The sequence below is a fragment of the Aythya ferina genome (assembly GCF_964211825.1).
Source record: "Aythya ferina genome assembly, chromosome: 3".
In the NCBI taxonomy this organism is placed as follows: domain Eukaryota; kingdom Metazoa; phylum Chordata; class Aves; order Anseriformes; family Anatidae; genus Aythya; species Aythya ferina.
Window position 1 is genome coordinate 77091961 of NC_140298.1, and position 16496 is coordinate 77108456.

A 16496-nucleotide genomic window follows, 5' to 3' on the forward strand; every position below is an offset into this window, starting at 1 on the left:
TGGTTTTGATGGTCACCAAGTATTTTCAGCTACCAGTTTAACCTGAGATGGAGAACTTCACTGTTTCTTCTCACTGCAGCACCTTGCATACTGTTCTGACTTAGATTGGGTAATGAAGTCAAGGATCACCTAGCTGTCTGGTAGGCCACCATGTGTTTTAATTACTGTCACAAACAATACTCCATCTTCCCAGGTATCTCACATAGCAATGTAAATGGAGAGATGGAGGGAACCCTGCTCTCCTGGCCAGCTGGCTCACATACATGGCTCAAGTTGCACATTACGTTAGAGGTGGCTAAAGAAGGAGTCCAGTGGTTTCCATTAAAGCATAAGGTTAGAACTATGACCAGTCCTCAGGGTTAATTGATTCCATAGAAAGTGCTGGGCCTCCTCACTGATCAGAGACCAAATGGCACAACATGAAAAAAAATGACATAATGCATCTTAAATCATCATTCATTCTGAAATGACAATTGCTATTTAACAAAACCATTTGCCTCTGTGTGTGGTTAAAGGAAGCTGGATTTATGTGTTGTTGTATAACCTTTATTAATGAGTCCCAGACATTTCTACCAAAAAAAGCCCAGTGTTCCAAAAAGAGGTAAAATATAAAGAAAATTTGGCTCACCAGTGATAGCAGATGCTTACCTAGGTTGCAATGTATTTGGATTTATCAACCAAACTTTTTATAGTATTTAAGTATGCAAACAAGGTTAAGTACATAGTGAAGTTTCTTTATACCTGGATACAAAACAGCTATAATTTGAATGTAGTTCCAAAGACTTTTAGTGTCATACATAAGATTTACTGTGTCACTAACATTGGGTCCCCAGAAAACATGATTTGAAAAGGAGGAAAAAAAAAAAAAAGATACTTTTACTTTTCATGTTGAAATATTTTATATTTTCACTAAAAATATATATATATATATATATATATAATAGAATTTTCTGGCTTAGTGGCAACACTTTTTTTTTTCAATCCCTAATTGAAAAGTCAAACACTCAGGTGTCTGTCACAGAAACTGAGGGAAACTGTCCCCCCCCCCCACTAGCAAGCATTGGGTGGAGAGGGCATCATTCTCCAGACAGCTTTCATAGTAACCCATTCTTTTCTCTGCTAATTACAGTTAAATGGTCTGCATAGCTGCGAAAGTACTTGTTCCACTTCATCGTAAAATGTAACCAGCTGTAGAACTGTGCTGTCCTACAGACAGAACAGTCTCTTCTGTTTTGAGGTCTTTTCTTACATGTGAACAAAAGATAATTTTATCATTAAAAGCACACAGCTTGAAAGATATATTTGTTTTCTTTAAACACAGAAAAAAAATGTAAATAGCCATATTCTTTAGAACAGTAGATGAAATGTGAAATATTAAAACAACTGCCTTCAACAGCCTAAATAATAGTTTGTTTTCTTTCTAAAATAAATGAATTTGGACTACAAGCCAGTTTCAAGAGCATAAAAAACATTAATGCTCCATTAGGGTAATTCATCAGTACATGCTTAACAGACTGAGTATAATGAAAACAAAACAAAACAAAACAAAACAACAAAGCACACACACACACACATCAGAAATATTTTTAAAACCTCACAGTATTAAAAAGGACATTTTAAAAGGGGATTCACTTGTTTTACAGACTAAAATGAATAAATTATAGCACTTGAGTCTCATCTACTTTATGCTACTACTGAGAATTAAAGGAGCAGGAAAAGTAATCTGGAGTAAGTGAACGGGGCAAGCAAAAAAAGTGAAGGCAGGCATGTGCTTCTGACCTCAGATGAACTGCAAATGCATAAACTGTGCAGTCTTATGAAATGCTGAACACTTCCAGGATCCAACAAAACCCTGCCTTTTGCTTTATGCTTTTGACTAGCTGCTATCAACGAAGGACAAACTATATTAACTGCTCACTCTAGAATACAGCTCCCCACTTTGCAGTATATCGCTTATTAGTTGCTTGAGCAGCTGCTTCTCTCCTTGATCCCCTGTTGCAGCTGTGGGACAGGGCAAGTGAAAGAGAAACTGTCTTTTGCCCTGGTATGGTTGTTCCTCGTCATTTCTGCCTTTCGAGGAGTGAGCTCCAGGGTCATGGGTTGCCCTTCGGGAAGCTTTTGTTTCCTGCATCACAATATTTACTTGAAGTTGACAAGTCCATCCTTTCAGCAGAAGGTAAGTGACATGAGAGTCATGCAGTATGAAGTGTACTCAGTAATTTAAGCCAGTCCTGCTTAGGGCTTTTGAAAGGAAGCGTGAAGACTTGCATTCGACCCACTTGTCAATGGGGCACCAGCGAAGAGAAAGAACGCAGACTTGTGTGCTCTCTGTGGTTTGTGTCATTGGGTAGACAGGCTGCTGTGATTTGAAACAGCTGAAAAAGTGATCTGAGTACCGTGGAAGTCTTTGATTGGAGTGCTTCAGTCTTTGGCTGACTTCTCTCTGCAGTCCTAGATCAAAGGTAGGTCGTGCAGAGCAGGGAATAAATCCCAGGACACCAGTGAACACAGGAGGAGGGGTCCAAACCTCAGCTGACCACACTGATGTGTTTCTTGGGATTTTTAGATTTTTTAAGAAGGCAGATTATAAAAATTGGTATGGAGAAAATAGATATTTTTCTGTCTGTGAAAGTTCTTTTTCTGGGAAAACATAGTATTGATATTTAGTGCTACAAGCATATATCATGTGTATCACCTAAACGATGTTTATTATTCCAGTTACTGCTTTACTGACTGCATTTTCCACTCAGAATAATTCAGAATTAAAGTAAAATTTTGATTACTCTTCTGAACAGAAACTAAATAGATAGAGGACAGGGCATCTTAATTCTTCACTCTGACTTAGTCCATCCACTAAGGAGCCAAACAGGCTCACTGTCAGGGCCTGACCTGACAACTCGTCAAAGTCACTGTCCTTCTACTATACCACAGTCCATGGACATTGTCAGAAAAACACAACTGTATAAACATGTGCCCAGTGGAATTGCCTCTCACAGATGTTTTGAAGTACATGCTGAGCTGTAAGAAGTTCCACGGACCATTTAGCTATTAAAGGTAAGCCTGAACTGAAGAGTTTTCCTGGATCAGGTCCTGACTAGGGAAAAGAAAAGACGTCAGCTAAGCTAGTGTTGGCTTTGTGGCATTTCTATTTAAAGTGTAGCATAGTACAGAGTACCGGCTCTGCCAGCTGAGACAGAAGGACTGGAAAATATCAAGCAGGTTTCCATCCACTCCTGAGCTCTCTTGTAGCACACGTGCAACCCTCCACATCTAAACTACAGATCCAGGAAGTCCCAGGGCAGTCATCAAATGTGAGGGACCCACATTTCCCTTAAAGCTAGCTCTGGGGAATGACGTGATCTAGGTTTTAATGCTTATAACAAAAGGATTCAGACAAACTGATCTGAAGTGATAATAAAAAATGGAAGCTACATCTGTGGAGCAAATGTGTGGAGCTTTTCAGAAAGCATGTTGCTTGCTGTGATGAATAAAGTCTCAAAGAAACTCACAGAAAGGCAACTGTTTGTGTAGCGTGAAGTCCACATTCTTTTCTAAGTAGAAAAGCGAATATCCTTCCTTTCCTAACCCACCCCTTTGTTGTAATAACTAATCTTAATAAAATGTGCATCTGAAAGCTGTCATTTTCCTATGTTTTCTATCCTGTATTTGGCAGTGAAGAGTTCAGCTGTGACTTCATTATGTTTGCAGTTATTTCTTTTCTCTCCTGGATTTTATTTGTTTTAGCCAAATGGAAAACCATGCTCTGTCTGGTTTGCTGAGGCAGCTGCTCCCTTGTGATTGATGGCATTCATCTTTCATGTTTGCATACCTGTGGCTGATGCCTCCCATCTTGCATGACATCAAAGGGAGGCAGCATTGACTGGCATCTTGATTCAAGGATTGTGTTTTCTGTGCTTGGCTGGGCCAGGAGTGCTGCACTTGCTGAATTCCTTTCCTGTAGCTGTGTGTGTGCTGATCTGGTGACCCCGTCTTGCCACTCACTTCCTCCCACATGGAGAAGGTTGCCTAATGCTGGGTGGGAACATGTGCTTCAGCACATGACTTGTGTGCCTAAGTGTCCTTACTGTGAGATCCCAGGTCCAGCAAAGAGGTTTAGGATAACCTTACTGAAAACTTCAGGGAGAAAAAATCTCAACCTAATGTTCTACCTACTGAAAAGCAACTGACTACCTAGATGTCTACCTCCACTCAGAGATAGTAGTGGTCAGGATGGTAGCTACTCCTCTGGACTCTGAATCCTTCTTATCCTTATGAGGTTTGAGTCACCAGTATTACCAAGTTACAAGTTACCAAGGCAGTGACCATGGTAAAAGGCTATGAAATTTTCTGTGTGAAATCATTGCTTGTATCTCCAAGGAAGTCAGGCCCATGTGAAACCAGAAAAGCAGTATTTCTTACACAACAACATTCAGAGAAGAAAGGGAGATTCTGCTCTGCAGAATAGATTTGATATTTTCAGCAGAAGTCTGATGTACAATACTCAAAAAACTGTAGTGGAGACAGATAAACTAAAGTAATTTTGGACGGTGGATGACAAATCCTTATAAATCTGCTTAAATACTGCACTGAAACATACACCCAACTCAGTCAAGAGAGGGAACTTCAAATTTGCATCTCTTGGCTCTTTCTTGCTACTGTCTCTCTGAAGTGTCCCAACTCCCAGACATAGCTGCTGAGTATTCCGGTGAAGAAGACTAACTCCTTCCAATAATGAAGATGTGTCACATAGCTACCTAACAGAGAGATGTTTTTCAGCGTAATTAATACTATTCCTAGAGCTAAGAGTGCATTTTAGGTTTTGCTGTATTGTTACTGTACCTTAGCTCCCTTTATTAAAGACTTGCCTCTGCAATTCAATGCTTCAGAAAGCACTATTAGAAGAAAGTAGGAATTTTGTGAGAGAGTACCAGTCCAGTGCTTTAATCACAGTATTGCTTTTCCTTGAAAAAAAAATCCCCAATCTTGATCAAATTAAGGGTCACTTCATTTCTAAATCTACAGAAACTTTCTCAGTGTGTAATATAGGCAATTTTAAAAGACGTTTTTTCCCTATGACAGATATAAAGTATATGTGTGCAGTGAAGTTTATAATACATTCACAACCAAAGAAGAGTGGACAGCATTGCTGATGTCTCATAATCTAGGATAATGAGCATAAAATTAGGAAATTAGTGGTCTGTGGATAAATACATGACCTTTCTATTTTCTTTGCTGCTAGAGTCTTAGGGTTTGGGTCTCACAACATCAGGCTTTGGCTAGGAAATCAATGAGGTTTGCATAGATGTAAGTGGGAAGGTTTTGGCCTAGATTTTTTTTTTTTTTTTTTTGTGTGTAAAAAATTTTTTTGGTTGAAACCTTCAGGATCCAAAAAAACATATCCTGTGAGAAAGGAAGCCTCTCTACTTCTGGTCATGGCTTCAAACTTGGCCCAGTCTACCACTGATTAAAAATCATTTATATCTTCCGATATCTGTTGAAATTTATGAGAGAAACATAGTGTCAGCTGAATTCCAGGTGGAGAAAACTCTGAGCTACACCTTGCATGTGAGCCACCTTGAGGTCAACCACTGCAAAGCTCAGAACTGCCCACTCTTTCCAGAGTGCATGAGCCTTCAGGGTTACACTCAGAACAATGCACACTTGACCTCTTGATACCCTTACTGGACTTCTGAGATATTTCTGGTTTCCAAAACTCTCTTCATAAACATAAACTTCACTTTACATTTTATAAAAATACAGGAAAAAAACAAAACAAAACAAAACATATTCTGAGAAACCACAAAGAGAAACCCAGTGAGCATGATACCAGAAGAGAAAACATATAATCTCCACATGAATATTGGTCTTGGCAGTGCAATACAGTATAACTGATCTTGTTAAAATATCTAAAATTACTACTCCTTCAGTATTATTACCTGCAGGGGAGGAGAGAGACACAAGAAGTTCTTGGTGTGGTTCAGAAGGACAAACTATCAATAATACTGTAATGGACAAGGGTAGAACTTTTAAACTGGGGATCATGTCTTTTATCCCTTTACAAGTTAGGAGTGAAGTCCAAGCAAATCACAATATCTGCCTTCACGCACAATGGAGGAAAACCAGGCATTTGCAGATTGTGGTTCATCCTGTTCATTATAAATATAAATTTATTGTTATCTCTCAAGAGATACTCTATCTTTTTAGCCTACGTGGCTAATGCAACTTGGATGGCCAGTTTTTAAATAGGCTAAGTTTGACAAGATGAATTCTACCTTGAATGACTTTGGAGAGTTCACATTTCGTCATATCAGTGGTACTTGGCAATCAAACTAACTTGATAAATTAGGTGCAGTTGTAAAATAAGCAGTTTAGCACAGCAAAATGCGTGATCATTAATCCAGGAATAACTGTACAGCCATATTTATAAGAAGAGGGATTACATCCTAGAAAGCAGTGATGCTGAGATGGATTTCATGTTCCTTTGTAGGTAAGGTAGGTAGGTAGACATAAACTCCTACAGAGGCAAAAACACTTAGAAATTAAACATCATTCTTGGATGTATAAACAAATGAATACATTGAAAAACTAGCCAGTAATACTGTCTCTTAAAAAGCTATTAATGAGATCATTATTGTGATCTGTTTCACTCTTACACGAAAACAGTAAAATTTACTTGCTCTTACTTCAAAAAGGAAATTTAAAATGAAAACCAAACCAAACCAAACAAACAAACAAAATAGGGATGCTTATATTACTAAGAAACAAATAGAATTATGTAAGATTTTTTTGTTGTTGTTTTGGTTTAGTTTTGTTGTTTTTGTTTGTTTGTTTTTTCCTTTTAATTTATCCAGAATAAAAGACGACTTCCTCAGTTTCACTGAAAACAATTAGGGAGATTAAACAGTGAGAAAATACAAAATGAAACTCAGTAACAGCATAATATTTTTGTCAGGTTAACTAGGCACTGTTTGTTTTAAGCCAGATTATTGGAGATATGGCAGATTCCTCATTGTTGGTTTTCCTTGAGAGAGGGCTGCTAGTGTGACAGAGATGTTATGAAACATACAGATCAGATCACTTTAAAATAGTGAGGAGACTGTTTTCCATTTGAATTTGAATTTGCATTCATCTCAGCAGGACTAATTTTAAACTGGGACAAAGATTCTGAAAAACTCTAATTAAAGGCTTATTTCAGTCTCAGATTGCCCAAAGTCTTGTCACGTGTCTGTGAAAAGTTCTCAAATTCCAGCAGAAATATCATCATTGTAGATTTTCACTGTTTCTGAAGTGTGCTACAATGCCATGGCATTCAGAAATCCTGTTGTTCATCTGAACAGAAAGCAGGTGCCAAACAGCATTCCTCCTATTCCTGCTCTGCACCACCATCTAGACTTCTGTCTGGAAAAGGGCGCACATCTGGAGGAAGTGTCCTTTCCTGGAGGATTAAAATATCTTGTTTTAACATTAAAAAAAAAAAAATTAAAAAAAATCCATGTATGTATTGTATATACACACACATATATATACGTGTGTATGTGTGTCTGTGCATGTTTCTTGTAGCAAACAGAAAACAGTATGCGTTACTTTCCATCCTTGCATATTCTGCAATTAACTGAAGTAATGGCGCTGTGAGGCATATGTTGTTTCACCACTGTAATCTACCCTCTGTGTCTCAGGATAAAGATTTAAAAACAGAGAAAGGAAACAAGCAGTTACTTCAATTCCTCAGCTCCTTTTTGAGCCAACTTTTCTGAGATCCTTTTCAACAAGATATCTTTATTAAGTTTCTCCTTTTGTAAATCTGTGCAGGCAATGAACATCTGAACTCATTTACTAATCATACAATAATATTTTGTACAGTGTTTCTTAATAATTCCTTAAAGTTTAAAAAAGATCATTAGATTTTTATTTTTTTTTTCATTTCTGATGAAGTCCATCACCTAAATAAAATACTATCACCTAGATAAAACACAAATCTGCTCCAACTAAGTAAGAGGGGAGTAAAGAGAAGAAATTTAGAGGAACTCAGAGGAAATGTAAATACTGAATTAACTTGCAAGAGAAGAAAAAGAAAGAACAAAAAAAAAACAAAGAGTAGTGGTTTTGCTCTAAATTTTAAAATTGTTTTAAGATCCTAGTTCAATTCTCACAGGTACCAGTCATTTAACTCAAAGTGTTTTTATGACTTTGAGATATGGACCACAGATAAAACTTCCACAAAGGTTATGTGGTGTTTTTCCTTCCTAATGGTAACAAGTTCCTTTCTGGTTTACATTCTAAATTAACCCCACCAACAAAAATAGCTCAACATGAAGGTCACTGACAGAAATCCTCTCTGTAGGGAAGAAGATTGTTACAAACACAATTAGCTGATGAAATGATTTCTCCAGTAAAACAAGTAGAATATGCTGAGTGAATGGAGATATATAGATATGAAACAGGGAAAAGTGCTCTTCTTTCTTTTTATTTTTCTCCCTGCTAGCAGTAATTTCAGGTGTAAGATACTTTTATTATTATTATTATTTTATTATTATTTTTTTCCTTCTATAACAACTATTCTGCTCACTAGTTGTCAGTTCCTTTACTAGCAGCCAAGGACAGCTAGGACAAACACGTTACACCCACAGTATTACTGGCACTCACTTGGACTAACTGTATGTTTGAAGCACAATAAAGAAACCTTTCTATTAATCTGAATAGACATCCATCAAATTCTGAAGTAGACTCCTGAGGACTTAAAAATGAGATTAATTTGCTAAGCATTTATTTGTAGATTCAGGATAATGGAAAACATGATTAATGTAGTTATATATTGAAGAAACCATGAGACAAGAACCTCTCAGACTAGTTCTCCAACTGAGAAAAACTTGTATAAGTTCTTTGTTGTCAAAGGATTGACACAGAGACATGGTCTTTGTTTTTTAAAAAGCATTTCTGATTAAAATACCTTTGCATTTACAGGCATTTTTGGTCAGGAAAGCATAAAATGAGTACGGTAAAATTTATCTGAATTTAATAAAAACTTCCCAGTACTTATGCCGGTGACTTTAACTTGTTTGCAAAGTTTTGGAACATAAACATAGTTATTGTTATGATTCTTACTGCTTCCTGTTTAAGGACAAGACAAGAAGTGGAAATTGCTCAAAAATAGCTTCTTGGAAGTTGTTTCCATACCAGACTGAAAGTGTTTTTACAAAATTTCCAGCACTGTTTTCCATATCAATATGTTCTCATAAATAGTGCTTGAACAGTATGCTGCTGATTAGAATCACACCAAACTTGTAAATCTTATATGTAGATCTATCCACAAATTCTAAGTTAGTATTGATCATAAAAGTGATACTTCCAAGTTTAAAGCAAGTGAACAATTCTGGTGACTACTGTGTTGTACAGTAATATTGTATGTCCACAGTGGCAAGACTTTAATGCTACCCATGTTCCAGCTTTTGCCCTAGAGCTTGCTGCCTGTGAAGATGCACAAAACTTCAATGGACCTGATCGAGCCCCACTGGGCCAAACTTTATCACAGTTTTCTCTGTCCTTAAATGTTCTTCCTTCCTTCTCTTTTTTCTTGGTTATTATCCTACCTCCCCAGGCACAGTGAGACATTTGGGTTTTGTGTTCCATGGCTGCTATTCTATGGTCTTTGTGACAAAACCCAAGTCTGGCAGCTGTCTCAATATTCAATCAGCTTGTTTTCTTTTTCTTCAGAGAGCTTGAGGTAAGGAACCTCAGCAAAACCAAAATGTCTTAAATGAAATCTTTTGCAAGGCTGACTTTTCAGCATTTGTTTGTTCAGTTCTGATGCTCAACCAGGCAAAATAATCACGAGGGTGACTTTGGAGGATTAAAGTTTTAAGGCCCAGTGGATTAGTATGTTCAAACCTATAACTTTCAGCTGTCAGAGAGAAGAGGGTTTGCTTCAGGAACACTTTTTTTTTTTTTTTTTTTGTATGTTGTTGCATGCATAGAGCCCAATTTGTCAAAGCACTGAGCAACTCCCAAGAATTAATGAATTTATCTTCCAAACTGCCTGGAGAAGAAGAGAAGGATTATCTCCATTTTACAGATGTGGAAGCAAAGGACAGATGGATTAAATGACTTGCTTCAGGTCATTTACAGGGCACTTCAGGCTGCAGGAGCACTTTCTGATTTGGGTCAGGAGCAAAAAAGAGGGGTTCTATGAGACTCTTCACTTCTTTTCCCCAAATGAGGAAAACACCTTCTTTGGGCTTTTGCCTACTGGTGAACTCCAGGGACCCCAATCTCTCCCACAAGGTCTCTCAGTAATGCTGTTGATGTCAGCCACTAAAAACACCAGAAAATGACCTTGGCCTGATGCCTTGGATGTAAAGGAGTACATCTTGGCTGAGTGAGGTGAACTGGGCAATCCACCAAAAGGTTTTGATTACTCGTCTGGCCCACAGGTCTTCTTCAGCTAGACCTGTTAAGAGAAAGAATGCTATGTATCTGGTATACACCAAAGCCACAGGGAAAATTAAGTTAGGGGTGTCTGTCTCAGGTCTTGTGTGTGTGATAAATGTATCACACCAATTATTTTAGTGCTGGGAATAAGGGAGCTGTGTTGAAGTGCTGATTTAAAATACTTTTTGTTCATCAAACAATTCTTATTTTCAATGACAGCCAAAATGATTTCCTTCCCACTTTGGTAAATGTTGAGATAGCTGACAGGACCAGTTATCATTCTGAAAGTGCCTTCAGAGTCCAGGCATCTGTTTTCTATCCTGTCATTGGCTCGCTATTCTTGGAGTTGCTTGAGATTATTCTCCAAAATATTTGGAAGATCTGGAATCTTATTCTAGAGATTAAGTGTGGGAGGTGTACTAAATATACCTGTTGCAGGGAGTTGCATACATTTTCTTTCAGATCTATAATTTGTTTTAAACAGATCTATATAGATATAGATCTTTTCAAATCTATAATTTGGGACACCCATTAAAGAAACAAAGAAACAAACAAAGCAGTATTCAAAGTCCACCAGAATATCATGTTTTAGGGGGGAGGGGAGGGGAAAGAAAAAGGAAATCCTTGCTTTGGCTATTTCATGATATTGTCTCACCAGAGACTCCTGTGCAGATGGACATACTCAGCTCAGCCAACATTGTAGCACTTCCTCTCCTGTCTTTTTTTGAGACTGCCAGAAAGGAAACAAAATCATCTGCATTATCTGGAAGCCAAAGGCCTGCAAAGTTCTCTCTGTAGTATTCAGTTAGAGCTTGTAAATGCACTTGTAACACTTTGCTGATGTCCTTTTCTAAGCGTGCCCTGATTACATCAGCACAAGTCACAAATATTTCTGATTCAAATGATGAAGGATGTTTTTAGCTACATGGTTTTCTTACCTGTAGGAACCAAAAAGGAGTAAGTCCTACATCAGTTTTTCTCATTCAGTCAGTTCCTTTATTTTCTTCTGAAAATTAATTGGTCTTACTTAAATTGGTCTCACGAACAAGATGTCTTATATCCAGATGCATAGTTTTCTTTTTAAAACAAAATCAGGTGTATCATATCAAGATAGTAGAGAGAAGAAAAAAGCCATTGTCTTTCCCTCTGGTATGATGGCTGTTTATTCTCCCTTAGAATCATCACTATTCTGTTTAAAGGTATGTAAAAAACTGTCTTATATCAGTTGAGATACACAGAGAGAAAAGTATATTCTTAGGAGAATATTGGCCCCCTTTTCTGATACGTTAATTACAAGGAAAGTGAAAAACACACAGCCCCATCCACTCTTGTCTGGGTCAGAAGAACCATTACCATTGTTGAATTTGAAGTTAAGGAATCAGAGATTAATTGGATGACCATAGCAGTGCTGTAGAGTTTTTCCTTTGCACATACTGGTAAAAGGGACTTCTTAAGAACATTAAATAAGATGGGCAATGGGAAAAAAATATTGTAACAATATGTCAGCCACTTCAGTGGAGATTTCCTGCATAGGCATTTGAATAAAGTAAGACAGCATTATCTTGCTTTTAAGGATTTCCATTTGCTTTGGCTGACCTACCACTCTGTCTTTTAAATGATGCTTTTGGAAAGTATTTGTAAAGATTTTAAAGAAGCTGGAGAGAAAATGGAGTTTTCTTAGCTGCTATGCAACGTCTTAAATGCCCAGGCAGACAACTCTTGGCTTTACAGATGCCCTCAAAGTCAAATTTCTGAGCAAACATGCAGACAGTTGTCTTGCATGTGCAATCTGGGGAGTAGTCCCTGGAACACTCAGGCCTCTACACATTTAAGCACATCCCTTTATACTGATATTCTCTTGGTTGTCTGCAGAGCAGGTGTACAACAGGAAGGCAGGCAGGTAAGAGAGCCCCATCCTTACTTCTATCTCCATCAGTTACTGGCCAGATATCATCACAAGTTTCTTCCACAAGCTGCTGATTTCTTTGAGCAGTGCTAGTGAATAGGCTGCATCTCAAAAACTAACTTAACAGCAAATGCACCATCCTCATTTTTCATCTCAATATAAATCTAAAAATATGGAAGGAAAAATAGGAAGAAGGCAAGTTTCCTCATCCCCCATAATGTTCATTCATCACAAAGATGACACCAGGAGATTAGTCTGCTATGTGTTATTTATTATTTTGTGGTACATAGATCATTTTTCACATAGAAAAAGCACTCCGCCTAACCATTTATTCACATCTGGATATAACTTTTTGGTCTGACTAAAAATCACCTAAGCATCTTTATGCATTTAGGAATGATTCCAATGCATATGTAAAGGGATGCTGCTTCACTCTGGTGTTTTTCAAAAGACTCTGGAATGCCATGCATTCTTTCCATTAGAAGAGTGAAATCAATTTACCTCCAAATGTGCCCCCTTGGCAATACTGTACTTTTGCCAATATTACGAATATGTGAGCATGTCTGGAACTTACTGGTATGTTTTTCTGACAAACAGAAAAATGTTCATAGGAAAAATAAGTGGCTGAAAACAGTTGCTTCATTTTTGCTCTTTTGAAATAGCATGTAGCTCCAAATAATTATTTATATGCATAGTATATTTTAAAAAGTGTCCTCCCTCTCTTCAGATTTTGAAAATGTTTGAAGTTTGCATTGGAAATTGCATATGCAATGATGTTGCTTCACCTACTGTAATGATATGTAAGGATCTGGGAGTAAATGCAACTATCAGGTAAATCACAATATGAAAAGTGATAAATGAAATACCTTTCCAGAGTGAGATTCCAGGGTGAATTGTTCCATATATCACTTAAGCATAAGCATTTTAATTTTTTTCTTTATTATTTTTTTTTTCAGACTCCAGCTATTAGTCAGCACTGAACTCACAATTCTTTCTGTCAATCCACAGAAATTACTTTAACATACAAAGATCAGAATGTTTTTACTTACATAAGGAACCAATAATATTTTGGTAATCACTAAAGACTGGAAATGTGTTTTTTATACTGCTATATTTTGGATTGTAGCTTATTGTATGCTTCAAAGAATCTCCAGAAGGATTACCAACAATGTCTAGGGATGGTAGAAAACAAACAGGTAGATCCTCATACAGAAAGTTCATGAACAGTAGAAGTAGAGGACTGAAAGACAGGGTAGCATGATGCAGAAACATCTTTCCCTTATTTTTTATTTTTTATTTTTTTCTGTGAACCTTACCTTTCCCACAGCTGTAATTCATTTTATTTATTTATTTTTTTTTCAGCAGAAGTGAACTGTGTGTGGTTACATAACTGTCCAGCAACTACCAGAACAACTCAGTTTTCAAAGCACCTAAAGGGAAACAGAAACATAAACCATCAACTATTTCTAAAAAACTCAGACTCTCTAGAGACCTTTCCAGTAGTTCAGCAGCCTCTCTACGGGAAGGGTTTCAGATGAGCTCTCAGATCCAAGCTTTTGAGGTTTGACAGCAGTCTGCAGAAAAAATTTTGGTCTGGGCATGCTTTTAGGATGATAAATTACTTAATTAAATGCATCACACCTATCTCTCTTCATTTCAACAACCACAGATATCCACACAGCATGAGGAATCCCAGCTGGGTGCAATCTCAATTGATTAGCATAATTTGCAGTGCTATGTGAGTAAACAAACATCATAATTGTTTGGAATTAATGAAAGTAAGAGGAAATGGAGTTAACGAATAGGAACTTTAGCTGATGCTGAGTTCAAGTGTTAAAGAATGATAAGTAGCAATAAAGAATTGAAGGGAAAATTTTCAGAGGAGGAGGTTATTTCTGCAAAAGTGTCTGGGATTCCATACCTTCTGAAGAGCTCGGGAAAACAAGCTCATCACTGTAGCATTTCTCTGATTATTACCATGCAACATATATCAACATATCATCACTAACCAACAAGATGCTATGTTACTGTAATATACTACATACTATACAACACTTTTTTTTTTTTTTCCCAGTCTGGTGTACCAATGGCTACATTATATATACTATTGCTATATGTTATTATATATACTATCCATATTAATGTTCTATATGATTTCTATACTATATATAAGGAGAAAAATAAGTAGCAAACAACATGCTAGCAAATTAGCCATCAGACATTTCCAGATCACCGCCCAAAAAGGTTTACAATATAGCAAGAAAACATTATTCTATTCTTTTACATAGGCTGGTGATTGAGGCCAAAATTGACTACAGTGTCAAGGAAGAAGTAGAGAGGGAAGGAGAGAAAGGGCTGTACAGAAAAATAGAGCATCTCTCTGCCACAGGTCCTGGAGTGCTTTCTGCATCAGTTGATGTATAAAAGAAGCACATAGCCTCTGCAGTGTCAAATCTCTATGGCTAATGAGTGAATAGCTTCATCCTATTTCCAGTCTATAGATGATCTGGTAAGATCATCTGGTAAGATGCCACACAGGCATCTTAATTGCAAAAGCAGTATTCCTTCATTAATCTCATTGTTTCTTTACTTATCTTGTGCTTTTCTCCATTTTCACCTTAGCCTCTCTTTCCCTCTGCCTGGATTTCTTTGTGCTACTTTTTAATACCTAAAGCTATGACACAGAGGTTACAGATCTGTCATTTTGTCATATAGAACACTTGGCTGGTTTGTTACTAGTGTCTGTACGAAAACATCTCCAGGGATGGGGCATCCACTAGTTCTCTGAGCAACCTGTTCTAATGCCTCACCACTGTGAGTGAAGACTTTCTTCCTAACCTCTAATCTAAGCCTACCCTCTTTTAGTTTAAAACCATTCCCTCTTGTCCTGTCATTATCTGACTGAGCAAAAAGTTTTTGCTCCAACTTTTTTATAAGCCCTCTTTAAGTATTGAAAATAAGATCACCTCGGAACCTTTTCTTCAGATTGAACAGCCCCAGTTCTCTCAGCCTTTCTTCACAGGAGAAAAATTAAATGAAAAAAAATATATATATATATTTTTTCCAATGTCTAAAAAACATTCATAAATGCTCATATATACATTTTTTTTTTTCACACATATTTTCACTTAATAATTCAAAACAGAATTAGAAGCGAAGGCTTAGAAATAAAGCACAAAAGAGGATTCTCACCATATTTTCCAGGCAGCTACCAGGAAGGAAAGTAAGGTCTCTGGAAAAGCTTGTACTTATAGAAATTTCAGATCAAAGAGATGAGAATATATAGAGAACAGCTTTGAACTTTCACATGCTTTTTTGAACCTAATTTGCCAGATTTTGAAGGGCCAAGCAACATACTTTTGAATAGCAATACAGTAGAAGAAAAAGAATTTACAGAGAGAAAATTACACAGACACTGAACAGAGAATACTAGAAGATACATGTAGAAAATACATGTATATAAAATGCAATTTCTTCCCTTAACGTTTGTCCTTTTTTACACATCTCAACACTGTATGCACATATTCCAACTGTTGCATTATTTATTTTTCTTTGTTTTCAACTGCTGTGAGCTAGATATAAATAAAATGATAACTCTAGAGAGCAATACAAAGGTGCCAAGGTGCCTGGGAAAGAAGAGTTATTAATCTGAAATCAGACTGTTTCATCACTAGAGTTTTTTGAACCACAGAAAGCATAATCTGAATGTTGAATTTGAACTCTATTGGAGAATCACAAACGGAAAAGGAAGAGTTTGGGAAATTTAAACTGGATGGCCTGGGTACTTGGGGAAAAATGTAGGAAAAAAATGTATGATGTGCCTGTGAGAGTATCCAGAATATTTTCTGTTAAACTGCTGACAAATTTTAAATGTATAAAAGGATGGAATATCTTCAGATTAATATTTTTTAAAAAATGTCAATGTATTACAGCCTTAATATCTGGCAGACTGGTGATTAACATCTATGGCAAAGATTTCTTTCCAAAGATAACCTGAGCCAAAGAAATGTAACTTCTTTAAGAGCCAAGGAGAACGTTAATGAGTCTTTCATAGCCTTAAAAACATAAATCTTAAGAAGTCAGTGATATGTCTCCTAATTGAACAAATCTCCCATGTGTGTGCCTGGCAATCAATCATGAATCCAACACATGAGGAATCAGCACT

At 36.9% G+C, this 16496-nt stretch overlaps 1 long non-coding RNA gene across 1 annotated transcript in view; it reads left to right on the plus strand.

The window, feature by feature from the left end:
- The first annotated feature begins 1846 nt into the window (after window positions 1–1846).
- Window positions 1847–16496, plus strand: part of LOC311434948 — a 44111-nt gene continuing 29461 nt past the window's right edge. The window contains exon 1 of the long non-coding RNA XR_014691854.1: window positions 1847–2176. This is a non-coding gene — a long non-coding RNA (uncharacterized lncRNA). The remainder of the gene's footprint in view (window positions 2177–16496) is intronic.